General features: G+C 42.5%; 1 protein-coding gene across 1 annotated transcript in view; it reads right to left on the minus strand.

Annotated features, from left to right (window-relative positions):
- The window catches only part of jmy (junction mediating and regulatory protein, p53 cofactor), a 136695-nt gene that overhangs the window by 30804 nt on the left and 92493 nt on the right, over positions 1–13398 (minus strand). The window lies entirely within an intron of this gene.

Raw genomic sequence — 13398 nt, forward strand, 5'->3', positions numbered from 1 at the left:
TGAATGGTGGAGCAGACTCGATGGGCCGAATGGCCTAATTTCTGCTCCTTTGTCTTATGGTCTAAAACAGCGAGTCATAGTAAATGGTAATTTTTCAGACTGGTGGATGGTAGGCAGTGGTGTGTCCTAAGGGTCAGTGCTAGGGCCACTGCTTAAATTATTTGGATGCTGCAATAGATTAAATTTCAAAATTTGCTGATGATACCAAACTTGGAGGAGTGGCAAACAGTGAGGGTGGTACGAATTGACTACAACAAGACATAGGTAGGTGAGCAGAATGTGCAGACAAGTGACAGATGGAATTTAATAGAGAAGTGTGAGGTGATGAATTTTGATAAAAGGCACAGGGACAGACAATATACACTTAATGGTGCAGTTCTAAAGAGTATACAGGAACAGACAGACCTGGGGAGCATGTGGATTGGTCTTTGAATGTGGTAGGGCATATTAAGAGAGTGGTTAGCAAAGCATATGGGGTTTGGGCTTCATAAATAGAAGCATAGCGTACAAAGGCCGGGAAGTTATGTCAAACCTTTATAAAAAGCTCTGGGCCTCAACTAGAGTACTGCATCCAGTGCTGGTCACCACAGTTTACAAAGGATGTGAGGATCCTTGAGAGGCTGTAGGGGAGATTTACCAGAATTATTCCAGGGATGGAGGATTTTAGTTACAAGATTAGGTTGCAAAAGCTGAGGTTGTTTTCCTTGGAGCAAAGGAGATTGAGGAGAGATCTGATAGAGGTGTACAAGATCATGACAGGCTTAGGTAAGATAGACATGGAAAAACAGTTTCATTAGCTGATGGTACAAGGACCAGGGGACACAAATTTAAGGTCTTGGAATAGGAGGAAAAACTTTTTTTTAAGCAGCAAGTGGGAATGACTTGGAACTTGCTGCTCACGAGGATGGTAGGAGGGGAAACAATCAATGATTTCAAATGGAAACTGGATGGGCATTTGAAGAAAATAAACTTGCAGGGCTACAGGGACTGAGCAGTGGAGAGGGACTGACTGGATTTCTCCGCGTGAAGTCATCATGGACTTGATGGGCTGAATGCCTCCTTCTGTACCGTAAATGACTATCACTCGATCATATCTCAGCAAAATTTAAACTAAGTAAAGCCTGCCAACTGAGGCAAAAGTTGAGACTGATTCTTTCTTCTCGTCAGGTTGTTTGGTCAACACTAGTGATCACAAACATTATTTAAAACGTTAAAGAACATATATATTTTTTTTTAAAGGCTGGTGGATTAACATGTCACGTTCCTCCACACTTGTGTTCTAAGTGATCATCTCAGTAAAATATAAATGGAATACAATTCTAGGCTTGTAAATAAATTTGGATGTTGTCATGTCTGTAGCATAAAATGGTGGAATGTATTTACAACCCCATTTGTTAAATTACAATGGTTATGCTATCATGAGTTTCTACTGGTCAGAAGCCAAGAAGTTCCCACATGTTGTAAAGGATGTTTCTGTCAGCTTTGTAGGTGGTTCCACCAGAGGTCTGAGGATGTGTCATCCACATTCTCTCTCAGCTATGGACGCTGCATGGCATGTAGGGAACATAAAAAATGGGACTAACAAGATTGAGGACCTGAAAGAAATTAGTATTAGTAAAAAAGTAGTAATGGAGAAATTAATAGGACTGAAAATTGACAAATCTCCTGGGCCTGATGATCTATATCCCAGAGTGTTGAAAGAGGTGACGGTAGTGGATGCATCTTCCAAAATTCTATAGATTCTGGAACAGTTCCTTCAGTTTGGAAGGTAGCAAATGTAACCCCACTATTTAAGAAAGGAGAGAGAGAGAAAGCGAGTAACCACATACCTGTTAGCCTGATATCAGTAGTAGGGAAAATGCTATAATCTATTATAAAGGATGTGATAACTGGACACTTGAAAATAATGGGAGGATTGGGCAGAGTCAACATGGATTTAAGAAAAGGGCAATCATGTTTGACAAACCTATTAAGAGTTTTTTGACTAGCAGAAAAGATAAGGGAGAACCAGTGGATACAGTATATTTGGAATTCCAGAAGGCTTTCAATAAAGTCAGACACAAGAGCTGCACAAGGGATTGGGGGTAATATACTGGGATGGATTGAGGATTGGTTAACAGGCAGAAAACAGAGAGTAGGAATAAACAGGTCATACTCAGGTTGGCAGGCTGTGACTAGTGGGGTACCGCAAGAATCAGTGTTTGGGCCAGCTACTCGCAGTCTATATCAATGATTTGGCTGTGGAGACCAAATGTAATATTTCCAAGTTTGCTGATGACACAAACCTAAATGGAATGTGAGTTGTGAGGAGGATGTAAAGAGGCTTCAAGGGGATTTAGACAGGCTAAGTGAGTGAGCAAGAATATGGCAGATGGAACATAATGTGGAAAAACGTGTAGTTATCTACTTTGGTAGGAAAAATAAAAAGCCGGAGTATTTCTTAGATGATGAGAGATTGGGAAATGTTGATGTCCAAAGAGACCTGGGTGTCCTTGTTCACAAGTTACTGAAAGCTAACATACATGCAGGTGCAACAAACAATTCAGAGGGCGAATGTATGTTGGCCTTTATTGCAGGAGAATTTGAGTACAAGAGTAAAGAAGTTTTCCTGCAGTTATATAAAGCCTTAGTGAGACCATACCTGGAGTATTGTGTACAGTTTTGGTCTCCTTAACCAAGGAAGGATATACTTGCCACAGAAAGAGTGCAATGACTGTTCACCAGACTGATTCCTGGTATGGCCGGTTTGTTCTATGAGAAGGGATTGAGGAGACTGGGCCTGTATTCCATAGAGTTTAGAAGAGATGTGGTCTTATTGACGCATACAAAATTCTACAGGGTAGATGCAGAAAGGATGTTTCCCCTGGCTGGGGATGGTGGGGGTCTAGATCTAGGAAATACAGTCTCAGAATAAGACGTAGGCCACTTAAGACTGAGATGAGGAGGAATTTCTTTACTCAGTGGGTGGTGAATCTTTGGCAATCTCCAGCGCAGAGGACTGTGGAGGCTCAGTCATTGAGTATGTTCAAGACAAGAGATCAATAGATTTCCTTTTTCCTAATTGCCATAAAACACGGATTGCAGCAGCCCCAGCTCTGCACTTCTGCACTATTGGGACCCACACTTCCACAACATTGGCGCTTTGGCTCAGATCGGATCTGGATCTTCAACAGGAACGAAGATCCAGGAGAGGGAAGCGGCGAGAGGGTGAGTCGATGAGTGGGGCAAGAAGGCTACAACTTTGAGTTCGGGGAGGGGGAAGAGGCCACAACTTTGAGGTAAGGGAGGGGGAGAATCTGCAGTGACCAGGAGGTCTAGGAAACAGGAGGTTCGGGAAGCAGGATTAGCAGTGAGCAGGAGATAGTGTAGGTAGAAAGATATATTGTTCTTTTATATTTTAAAACTTCTTTTATTTTAAAAGCCATTTCATTTACCAATGCAGGAATTTAGCAATGTAAAGTATTTCAACTTAGAGGAATGTTATAATTTTTTTTTCTGATAAGGAAGGTCCTACAGAACCTAACTACAGTTTTAACATTGATTCCTATGAGAACTAATGTTTCAGTTAAAAGTCTTTTCACTTAAAAGTTGTGATTTTCAGGAATGCAACCACAACTTTAAGTGAGGACTTACTGTTTTAAAGATATCAAGGGATATGGGGATAGTGTGGGCAAATGGCATTGAGGTAGATCATCAGCCATGATCTAGTTAATGGCGCAGCAGGTTCAAGGGGCCCAATGGCCTACTCTTGTTTCTATGCTCCTATGTATGTAAAATAGCATAATGATAGAGTGCTAAGTATGAAGCTCAGTTACTTTATGTATACTGATATATATACTGAGGAGTGGCAGCTTTTAAGATAACAAATTTACAACTTTAAAAAATCTTGCATTATCTTAACATCTACATCATCTAATGCTGCAAGCTTTCACACTGGTGTGATGGAAGTACAATAATTTTCATAATATCTTTCAGTTTATTGTAAAGTTTACAGGGGTAAGTATAGTTAGCTGTGTGTGTGATTTAATTACATTTTGTAGTCAAATAGACTGCAAATTTGAAATCATCAAAAGGAGCTAGGTGCTTGATATGCTAATGAGTAAACATGGATGCTGGCTTAGCATGTAAGGTGTGAAGGGAATTTGCATTTTTAAATAAACGTAGGGATATTTGGATTTCAAAGGGATCTTGGTCTGTTTACAACTAGCCAGATAAGCAAGGCTAAGAAATGTGTTTATTTTTCCCAAAGGTTACTGACAATATATAGTAGCAACATGAAAGTTTTTATATTATGAGGAAGATACAGTTTCAAAGACATATGGAGCAATAGAATTTAGATATTAAGAGAGAAACATATATAAAGGAGAATGAAAGGTTATGTGTCATTCACCTTCGGGAAGAACAGTCGGAGAGGCGGACCTGCAGGAGCTACACGGAGCAGGGAGAGAATAAATACAGCCCAGGGAGCAGTCGGAGAGGTGGATCTGTCAGCTGGTTGGAACCAGACCGCACTGAGTTCAAAAGGAATGAAAAAATACAAATTGTGATATCACAGGAAAGAAGCAATTTGATTGATTGGAGAAGCTAGATGTTTGGTGAGTATCTAGTAAGTGTTTAAGGTTTATTCTATTCATAAGGTTTAGAATAAAGTAGGAACTGTACTTTCGGTAAGGTTTATTAAGTAGGGCCAACTAAAATAATTTTCAACTTGGCTTGTCCCAGAGCAGCGCGAGACCGGGAGGCGGAGCAGCGCGAGGCCGGGAGGCGGAGCAGCGCGAGTGGAGAGACAGTCGGGAGATTGAAAACAATGCGAGTGCAAAAATGTAAATTTCTAAACAAGCACACGGAAAGTAAAAATTTATAGGCACAGAAGAGGGAGCTGATTTGTAAGGGCGAAGAATCTTGACTTTCTTCTAATCTCCAGTTTATAGTTAATAGTACAAGAGTACGGTTAAAGTAAGTAAAAGTAACTAAAGTTTAAGTAAAAAAAGTGATTTAAATGTTTAAGGTTAAGGCATGACAGGACAGCTCAGCCAAACAGAATGCCCCTCCTGTGGCATGTAGGGAGTCGTGGACACTTAATATGACCCAGACGAGCCCATGTGCAGGAAATGTCACCAGCTGCACAAGCTTGAGTTTCGCGTTTCAGAGCTTGAGCAGCAGCTGGAGTCACTGAGGTGCATCTGTTAAGCAGAGAACTACATGGATAACATGTTCAGAGAGGTGGTCACACCGCAAGTTAGAGGCAAGCAGGCAGATAGGGAATAGGTAACTGCCAGGCAGTCCATGAGAAACAGGCAAGTACTGCAGGAGTCCTCAGAGGTCCAGCTCACTAACTGGTTTTCCATTCTGGATATCAGTGAGGATGATGGATCCTTGGAGGTGTGCATGCAAGAGCCAAGCCCATGGCGCCATGAATGGCCCAGCAGTACAGGAGAAGAGGAAGAAGAGAGGAAGGTCAGTACAGATGGGGGATTCTTTAGTTAGGGGAGCAGGCAGGTGTTTCTGCAGACGTCAACGTGACTCCAAGATGGTTTGTGGCTTCCCTGGTGCTAGGGTCAAGGATGTCACATAATGGTTGCAGGACATTCTTGAGGGGGAGGGCAAACAGCTCAAGGTCATGATCCACATTGGTACTAATGATTGGTAGGAAGGGGGATGCAATCGGGATTTAGAGAGCTAGGTAGAAAATTAGCAAACAGGACCTCAAAAGTAGTAATTTCCGGATTACTCCCAGTGCCACGTGCAAGTGAGTACAGAAATAGGAAGATAATTACAGACAAGTTAGTTCAACTTCAGTGGTGGGGAAACTTCTAGAAAGAATTATTTGGGATGGAATTAATAGTCGCATGGAAAAATGTGGATTAATTTGGAAGAGTCAGATTTGTTAAAGGAAAATTGTGTCTAATTAACTTGATGGAGTGTTTTGAAGAGGTAACAGATGGTTGATGAGGGCAAGGCCGTTGATGTGCTGTATATGGACTTCCAAAAGGTGTTCAATACAGTGCCACACAACAGGCTTGTGAGGAAAGTTATAGGTCATGGAATAAAAGGGACAGTAGCAAAGTGGATACAAAATTGGCTGAGGGATAGGAAACAGAAAGTAATGGTTAATGGGTATTTTTCAGGCTGGAGGAAGGCTTGTAGTGGAGTTCCCCAGGGTTCGGTATTGGGACCCTTGCTTTTCCTGATATATATTAATGACCTAGACTGTGGTGTGCAGGGGACACCTTCAAAGTTTGCAGACGACACAAAACTTGGGAGGATTGTAAACTGTGAGGACAACAGTGTAGAACTTCAAAAGGACATTGACACATTGGTGGAGTGGGCAGATAGGCAGCAGATGAAGTTCAATGTGGAGAAATGTGAAATGATACACTTTGGTACAAGAACTTGAAGAGACAGTATAAAATAAAGGATACTATTCTAAAGGATGTGCAGGAGCAGAGAGACCTGGGTGTATATGTATATAAGTCATTAGAGGTGGCAGGACAGGTAGAGAGAGCTGTTTCTAAAGCATACAGTATTCTTGACTTCATTAATAGGGCATAGAGTTCAAAAGCAGGGATGTTATGATGAACTTATATAAGGCATTGGTCAGACCTCAGCTGGAGTAGTGTGTAAAGTTTTATGTGGTACACTATAGGAAGGATCTGAACACATTGGAAAGAGTGCAGAAGAGGTTTACGAGAATGGTTTCAGGGATGAGACACTTCCGTTGAGGAAAGATTGGAGAAGTTGGGACTCTTTTCCTTGGAAAGAAGGCTAAGAGGAGACTTGATATAAGTTTTCAAAATCATGAGGGGTCTGGACAGAGTAAATACGGAGAAACTGTTCCCGTTTGTAAATGGATTGAGAATCAGAGGGCAAAGTTTTAAAATGTTTTGCAAAAGAAGCAAATGTGAGGTAAGAAAAAACTTTTTCACACAGCGAGTAGTTAGGGTTTGGAATGCACTGCCTGAAAGTGTGGTGGAGGCAGGTTCAACTGGAGCATTCAAGAGGGCATTGGATGATTATTTAAATAGAAACAAAGTGCATAGTATTATCACTAAATTAAAATGCTCAAAGAGCTGGTGCAGGCATAATGGGCCAAATGGCCTCCTTCTAACACCATAACAATTCAGGTCATTCCGTCAGAAGGCAATGTAAGATTTAACAGGTGTTGCGAAATAGCCTTAATGAAGCCTCAAGCATTTGTGCATAAGTATGCTATATAATAAAACTGAACTTGGGGAAAAGCCATTTGGAATTCCACTGTCCAGAGTATTGTGTTAACTTGCTGAGTTTGTTTTAAATTTAAAATCTTTTTTGGACCGTTGCCTTAAAGGGAGTGTAACTGGGAGTCAGGTTAATTAGGAATTTTAGGAGTTATAATAGTAGTAAGTAATTATAGTCTTATGTATGTGCTTGAAATCTTTTATATTTTGGGAATAAATATTTTAGTTAATTTTTAAAATCTCTAAAAGTCTTGGTGGACTTAATACTTCTGAATTCAGTGGACACATCTTGTAATAAATACAAATTGCAAAACCGTTTTGATAGCGTGACCAAATTTCCCTAGTGGATTTGGTCCGCCTGGCACACATCATCTGCCATATCAAAACACTGGATGACAATTGAGTATCTGAAAAGAAAAGCCTCATATCAGCAAGCTTCTCCTGACAAGAATCAAGTTGTCAAATGGAAGCTCTGAGGGAAGTTGTGCCATGTCTGGTCCTCCATCTGTGGCAGTTGTCCTCTGCCTATATCGGAACTCTATGGGTGATTATCTGTATAAAATTTGGATAAGCGAGCTTTCTGGAGCAATCAGCACCACCATTGACTCCTCTGTGCCACTCTTTTGAAAGAAAATTGGAAAAGCTTTGGGGAACACATTCCTTCACTGAACGCTAGTAAATCAATAAACTGCAGCAAAATTTCATCAAGCTTTTATCTCAGATGTCCTGAAACCCATCTCCTGATAATTATATTATTCATATTCAATGTGAAAGTTTCCATATGAAAAGCCAACCTATAAAGCTATTTTGTCCCCACCCCTGCATCCTTTGTGATATTTTGCATTCTTGTAAGGTTTCAAATTATGCAATCCTACTCTATGATAGAGCAAATTATGAAGCAGCATGATCAATATTTGCATTCTTCTATAAGAATGAATGACTTGCATTTATATAGTGCCTTTCACATTCTCAGAATGTCTCAAAACACGACAAAGTTAATTAAGTACTTTTGAAGTATAATCACTGCAAGGCAAATGCACCAGTCAATTTGTGCACCGCAATGTCGTACAAGATAAATAAAGAGCATAAGACGTAGGAGCAGAATTAGGCCATTTGGCCCATTGAATCTGCTCCGCCATTCAATGAGATCATGGCTGATCTAATAATCCTCAACTCCACTTTCCTGCCTTTTCGCCATAACCCTACATTCCCTTACTGATTAAAAGTCTGAATATCTCAGCCTTGCATATACTTAACGACACAGCCTCTACAGCCCTTTGTAGTAAAGAATTCCACAGACTGACTACCCTCTGAGAGAAGAAATTCCTCCTCCTTTGTTTTAAGTGGGCACCCCCTTACTCTGAGGTTATGTTCTCTAGTCCTAGACTCTCCCACAAGGGGAAACAACCTCTCAGCATCTACCCTGTCAAGCCCCCTAAGAATCTTATACGTTTCAATAAGGTCGCCTCTCATTCTTCTAAACTCCAATTAGTAAAGGCTCAACCGACTCAACCTCTCCTCATAAGAAAATCCCTCTATCCCCGGGATCAACCTGGTGAACCTTCTCGGGACTGCCTCCAATACCAGTATATCTTTCCTTAGAAAAGGGGACCAAAATTGTTCACAATTTTCTAGGTGTGGTCTAATTAGTGCCTTGTATAGTTTTAGCAAGACTTCCCTATTTTTATATCCCACTCCCTTTGAAATAAAGGCCAACATTCAATTTGCCTTCCCTATTACCTATTGAACTTGTATGTTAGCTTTTTGGGGTTCATGCACAAGGACTCCCAAATCCCTGTGCTGCAGCTTTCTTCAGTCTTTCTCCATTTAAATCATTTTAAGCTCCTCTATTCTTCCTACTAAAGTGCATAACCTCACACTTTCCCACATTCTATTCCATCTGCCACGTTTTTGCCCACTCAGTTAACCTGTCCTTATCCCTCTGTAGACTCCTTGTGTCATCCTCGCCACTTGCCTTCCCACCTACTTTTTTGTCATCCGCAAACTTGGCAATAGTACATTCATTTCCCTCATCCATGTCATTAATATATATTGTAAAGATTTGTGGACCCAGCACTGATCCCTATTACAGGTTGCCATCCTGGAAATGCCCCCCGTATCTGTCTGTCTTCTATCAGTTATCCAGTCCTCCATCGATGCTAATATACTACCCCCAACGCCATGGGCTTTTATCTTATTAAGTAGCCTTATGTGTGGTACCTTATCGAATGCGTTTTGGAAATCCAAATATACTGGTTCCCCTTTATCTACAAAGAGTTAGGTAGTGTTGGTTAGAAATAAATATTCACTAGGACCCCTGGCAAACTCCGTGCACTTCTTCAGATAGTGTCAAATTTAGTTGAACTGTCAGACAAATTACCTTTCAGTTTAAAGTTTCTTGCTAAAGGTGGCAACTCTAACAGTGCAGCACCCTCTCATTACTTCATTGAAGCTTTAGCACAGGTTTTGTGCTCAGGTCCTGGAGTGATGCTTGAACTAATATGAACGCTGCAACACAGCCAAACTGACCTTCCAATTACACGAAAAAAATTCAAAATCATTTTTGTCTATTTACTCTCATTGCTAAGCCAATTACACCTGTGCTGACTTGGCCATGTTTATTGGATGGATAGCAACCATATACCCTAAGACCTTCTCTGGTGGATCGGTCACTGGGTTATGACCTGCTGGATGCCCATACCTCCACTGCAAGGACACCTGCAATCAAGATATGAACATGGCAGACATTGACACTGACACCTGGGAGACAACTGCTGACGGCCATGGCCTATGGAGGCTGACTGTTTAGAAGGGCATCGGAAGTGGCGGGCAGAAATGAAAAGCTCACCTGGCCAAGAAAAGGGCCCATAGAAAACAGAGGGAAGTGAATTGTGCACCTTCTCAGCCCATTGTCTTCCTCAGCAGCAAATGCAGCAGAGACTGCCATGCCAGAGCCACACCAGGAGATGCCTAGAGTGTTGACCACCATCGAACCATCATCTTACGAGGTGGAAGGCTACCAACTTTCTTTCCCGTTATGCAAGGGACCGTCAAGCTGCATTTATATAGCATCTTTAACATAGTAAAACATCCCAAGCCGCTCCCAACAGTGTCATCAGATATTGAACTGCTTAAGGATGTATTAGACAGGTAACCAAAGGCTAAGTCAAAAGGTAGGTTTTAAGAAGTATCTAAGAGGAAGATAGAGGGGCAGGAGGGGTTTAGGGGGGTAATTTCAGAGCTTGGGACCTGGGCAGCTAAAGACACAGTCATCAATGGTGCAGTGATTAATACTGAGAATGTGTAGGAGGCCAAGATAGGAAGAGCGTGAAGATCTCATGGGGATTGTAAGGCTGATGGAAGTTACAGAAACAGGGAGGGGTGAGGCCATAGAGAGATTTGAATACATGGATGCACAATTTAAAACTGAAATGCCATCAGGCTGGGTGCCAACACAGGTTAGTGGACACAGGGGTGATGGATAAGTGTGATTTGTTCCAAGTTAGGATATAGTCAGTAGCGTTTTGGATGAGCTCAAGCTCAGAATTGAAGGTGGGGGGCCAGCCAAGGGATTAAAGTTGTTAAGCATTGCTGAAAGGGAGCTGGAATCTGATTCAAAAATAAGTTTCAAAAGGAGATTGGAACAATATTTGAAAAGGAAAAAAAATGCAGGATTATGGGGAAAGAGTAGGGAAGTGGGACTAATTGGATAGCTATTTCAAAGAGCTGGCACGAAAATCATGTGCCTCATGGCTGCCTCCTGTGCTGCTTGATTCTATGATTCAAATATCCATTACACATTTGGAAAACTGAAGCCATTGTCTTCAATCTTCGCTCTAAACTCTTTTCCCTAGCTACTGACTCCATCCCTCTTCTTTGGCTGGCAACTGAGACTAAACTAGATTGTTTGCAACCTTGGTGTCATATTTGATGCTAAGAGAGCTTCTCGGTACATATTCATCTATTTTCATATCCATAACATTGCCCAAATTCACCCGTCTCAACTCATCCACTGCTTGAGCTCTTCTGCGTTCAGTGACTTATACTTTTTTAATATTAATTCACGGGATGTGGGCTTTGCTGGATGGGCCAGCATTTATTGCCCATCCCTAATTGCCCTTGATGTGTGATGGTGAGCTGCTTTCTTGAACCGCTGCAGTTCATGTGGTGTAGGTACACCCACAGTGCTGGTAGGAAGGGAGTTCCAGGATTTTGACTGAATGACAGTGAAGGAACGGCAATATATTTCCAAGTCAGGATGGTGAGTGACTTAGAGGGGAACCTCCAGGTGGTGGTGTTCCCATTTATCTGCTGCCTTTGTCCTTCTAGGTGGTAGTGGTCGTGGGTTTGGAAGGTGCTGTTGAAGGAGCCCTGGTGAATTCCTGCAGTGCATCTTGTAGATGGTACACACTGCTGCTACTATGCATATATGGTGTAGGGAGTGAATGTTTGTGGATGTGGTGCCAATCAAGCTGACTGCTTTGTCCTGGACAGTGTCCAGCTTCTTCAGTGTTGTAGGAGCTGCACTCATCCAGGCAAGTGGGGAGTATTCCATCACACTCCTGACTTGTGCCTTGTAGATGGTGGACAGGCTTTGGGGAGTCAGGAGGTGAGTTACTCGTCGCACGATTCCTAGCCTCTGGCCTGCTCTTGTAGCCACAGTATTTATGTGGCTAGTCCAGTTCAGTTTCTGGTCAATGGTAACCCCCAGCATGTTGACAGTGGGGGATTCAGTGATGGTAAGGCCATCAAACATCAAGGGGCGATGGTTGGATTCTCTCTTGTTAGAGAATGTCATTGCCTGACACTTGTGTGGCGTGAATGTTACTTGCCACTTGTCTGCCCAAGTCTGGATATTGTCCAGGTCTTGCTGCATTTGGATATGGACTGATTCAGTATCTGAGTCGCTGCGGATGGTGCTGAATATTGTGCAATCATCAGCGAACATCCCCACTTCCGGCCTTATGATGGAAGGTCATTGATGAAGCAGCTGAAGGCAGTTGGGCCTAGGACACTACCCTGAGGAACTCCTGCAGTGAGGTCCTGGAGCTGACATGACTGACCTCCAACAACCACAGCCATCTTCCTTTGTGCTAGGTATGACTCCAACCAGCGGAGCGCTTTCCCCCTGATTCCCATTGACTCCAGTTTTGCTAGGGCTCCTTGATGCTCTAGCATCACAGTCAAATGCTGCCTTGTCAAGACACTCCATCTCACCTCACCTTGGGAGTTTAGCTCTTTTGTACATGTTTGAACCAAGGCTGTAATGAGGTCAAGAGCTGAGTGGCCCTGGCGGAACCCAAACTGGGCATCAGTGAGCAGGTTATTGCTAAGCAAGTGCTGTTTGATAGCTCTGTTGATGACCCCTTCCATTACTTCACTGATGATCAACAGTAGACTTGTGGGGCGATAATTGGCTGGGTTGGATTTCTCCTGCTTCTTGTGTACAGGACATACCTGGGCAATTTTCCACATAGCCGGGTGGATGCCAGTGTTATAGCTGTACTGGAACAGCTTGGCTAGGGGCACGGCAAGATCTGGAGCACAAGTCTTCAGTACTATTGCCGGAATATTGTCAGGGCCCATAGCCTTTGCAGTATCCAGTACCTTCAGTCATTTCTTGACATCACATGGAGTGAATCGAATGGGATGAAGGCTGGCATCTGTGATGCTGGGGATCTCCGGAGGAGGCTGAGATGGATCATCCACTTGGCACTTCTGGCTGAAGATTGTTGCGAATGCTTCAGCCTTATCTTTTGCACTGCTGTGCTGGGCTCCTCTATCATTGAGGATGGGGATATTTATGGAGCCTCCTCCTCTAGTGAGTTGTTTAATCCTTCCTGCATCCTGTTAGAATTTAAATGTTTCAATCAGATCCCCTCTCATTCTTCTGAACTCTAGTGAATACAGGCCCAGTTGAATCAACTTCTCCTCATACGACAGTCCTGCCATCCCCGCCATCCCCAGCATCAGCATAGTGAACTTTCGCTGCACTCCTTCAATGGCAAATATATCCTTTCTTAGGTAGGGAGACCAAAGCTGCACACAAGACTCCATAATGTGGTCTCACCAGGGTCCTGTATAACTGCAGTAAGACATCCCTACTTCTGAACTCAAATCATTTGGCAGATGGAGTATAATGTGGGAAAATGTGAACTTGTCCAGTTTGGCAGGAAGATTG

Source organism: Cetorhinus maximus, chromosome 2, assembly GCF_964194155.1.
Source record: "Cetorhinus maximus chromosome 2, sCetMax3.hap1.1, whole genome shotgun sequence".
NCBI lineage: Eukaryota > Metazoa > Chordata > Chondrichthyes > Lamniformes > Cetorhinidae > Cetorhinus > Cetorhinus maximus.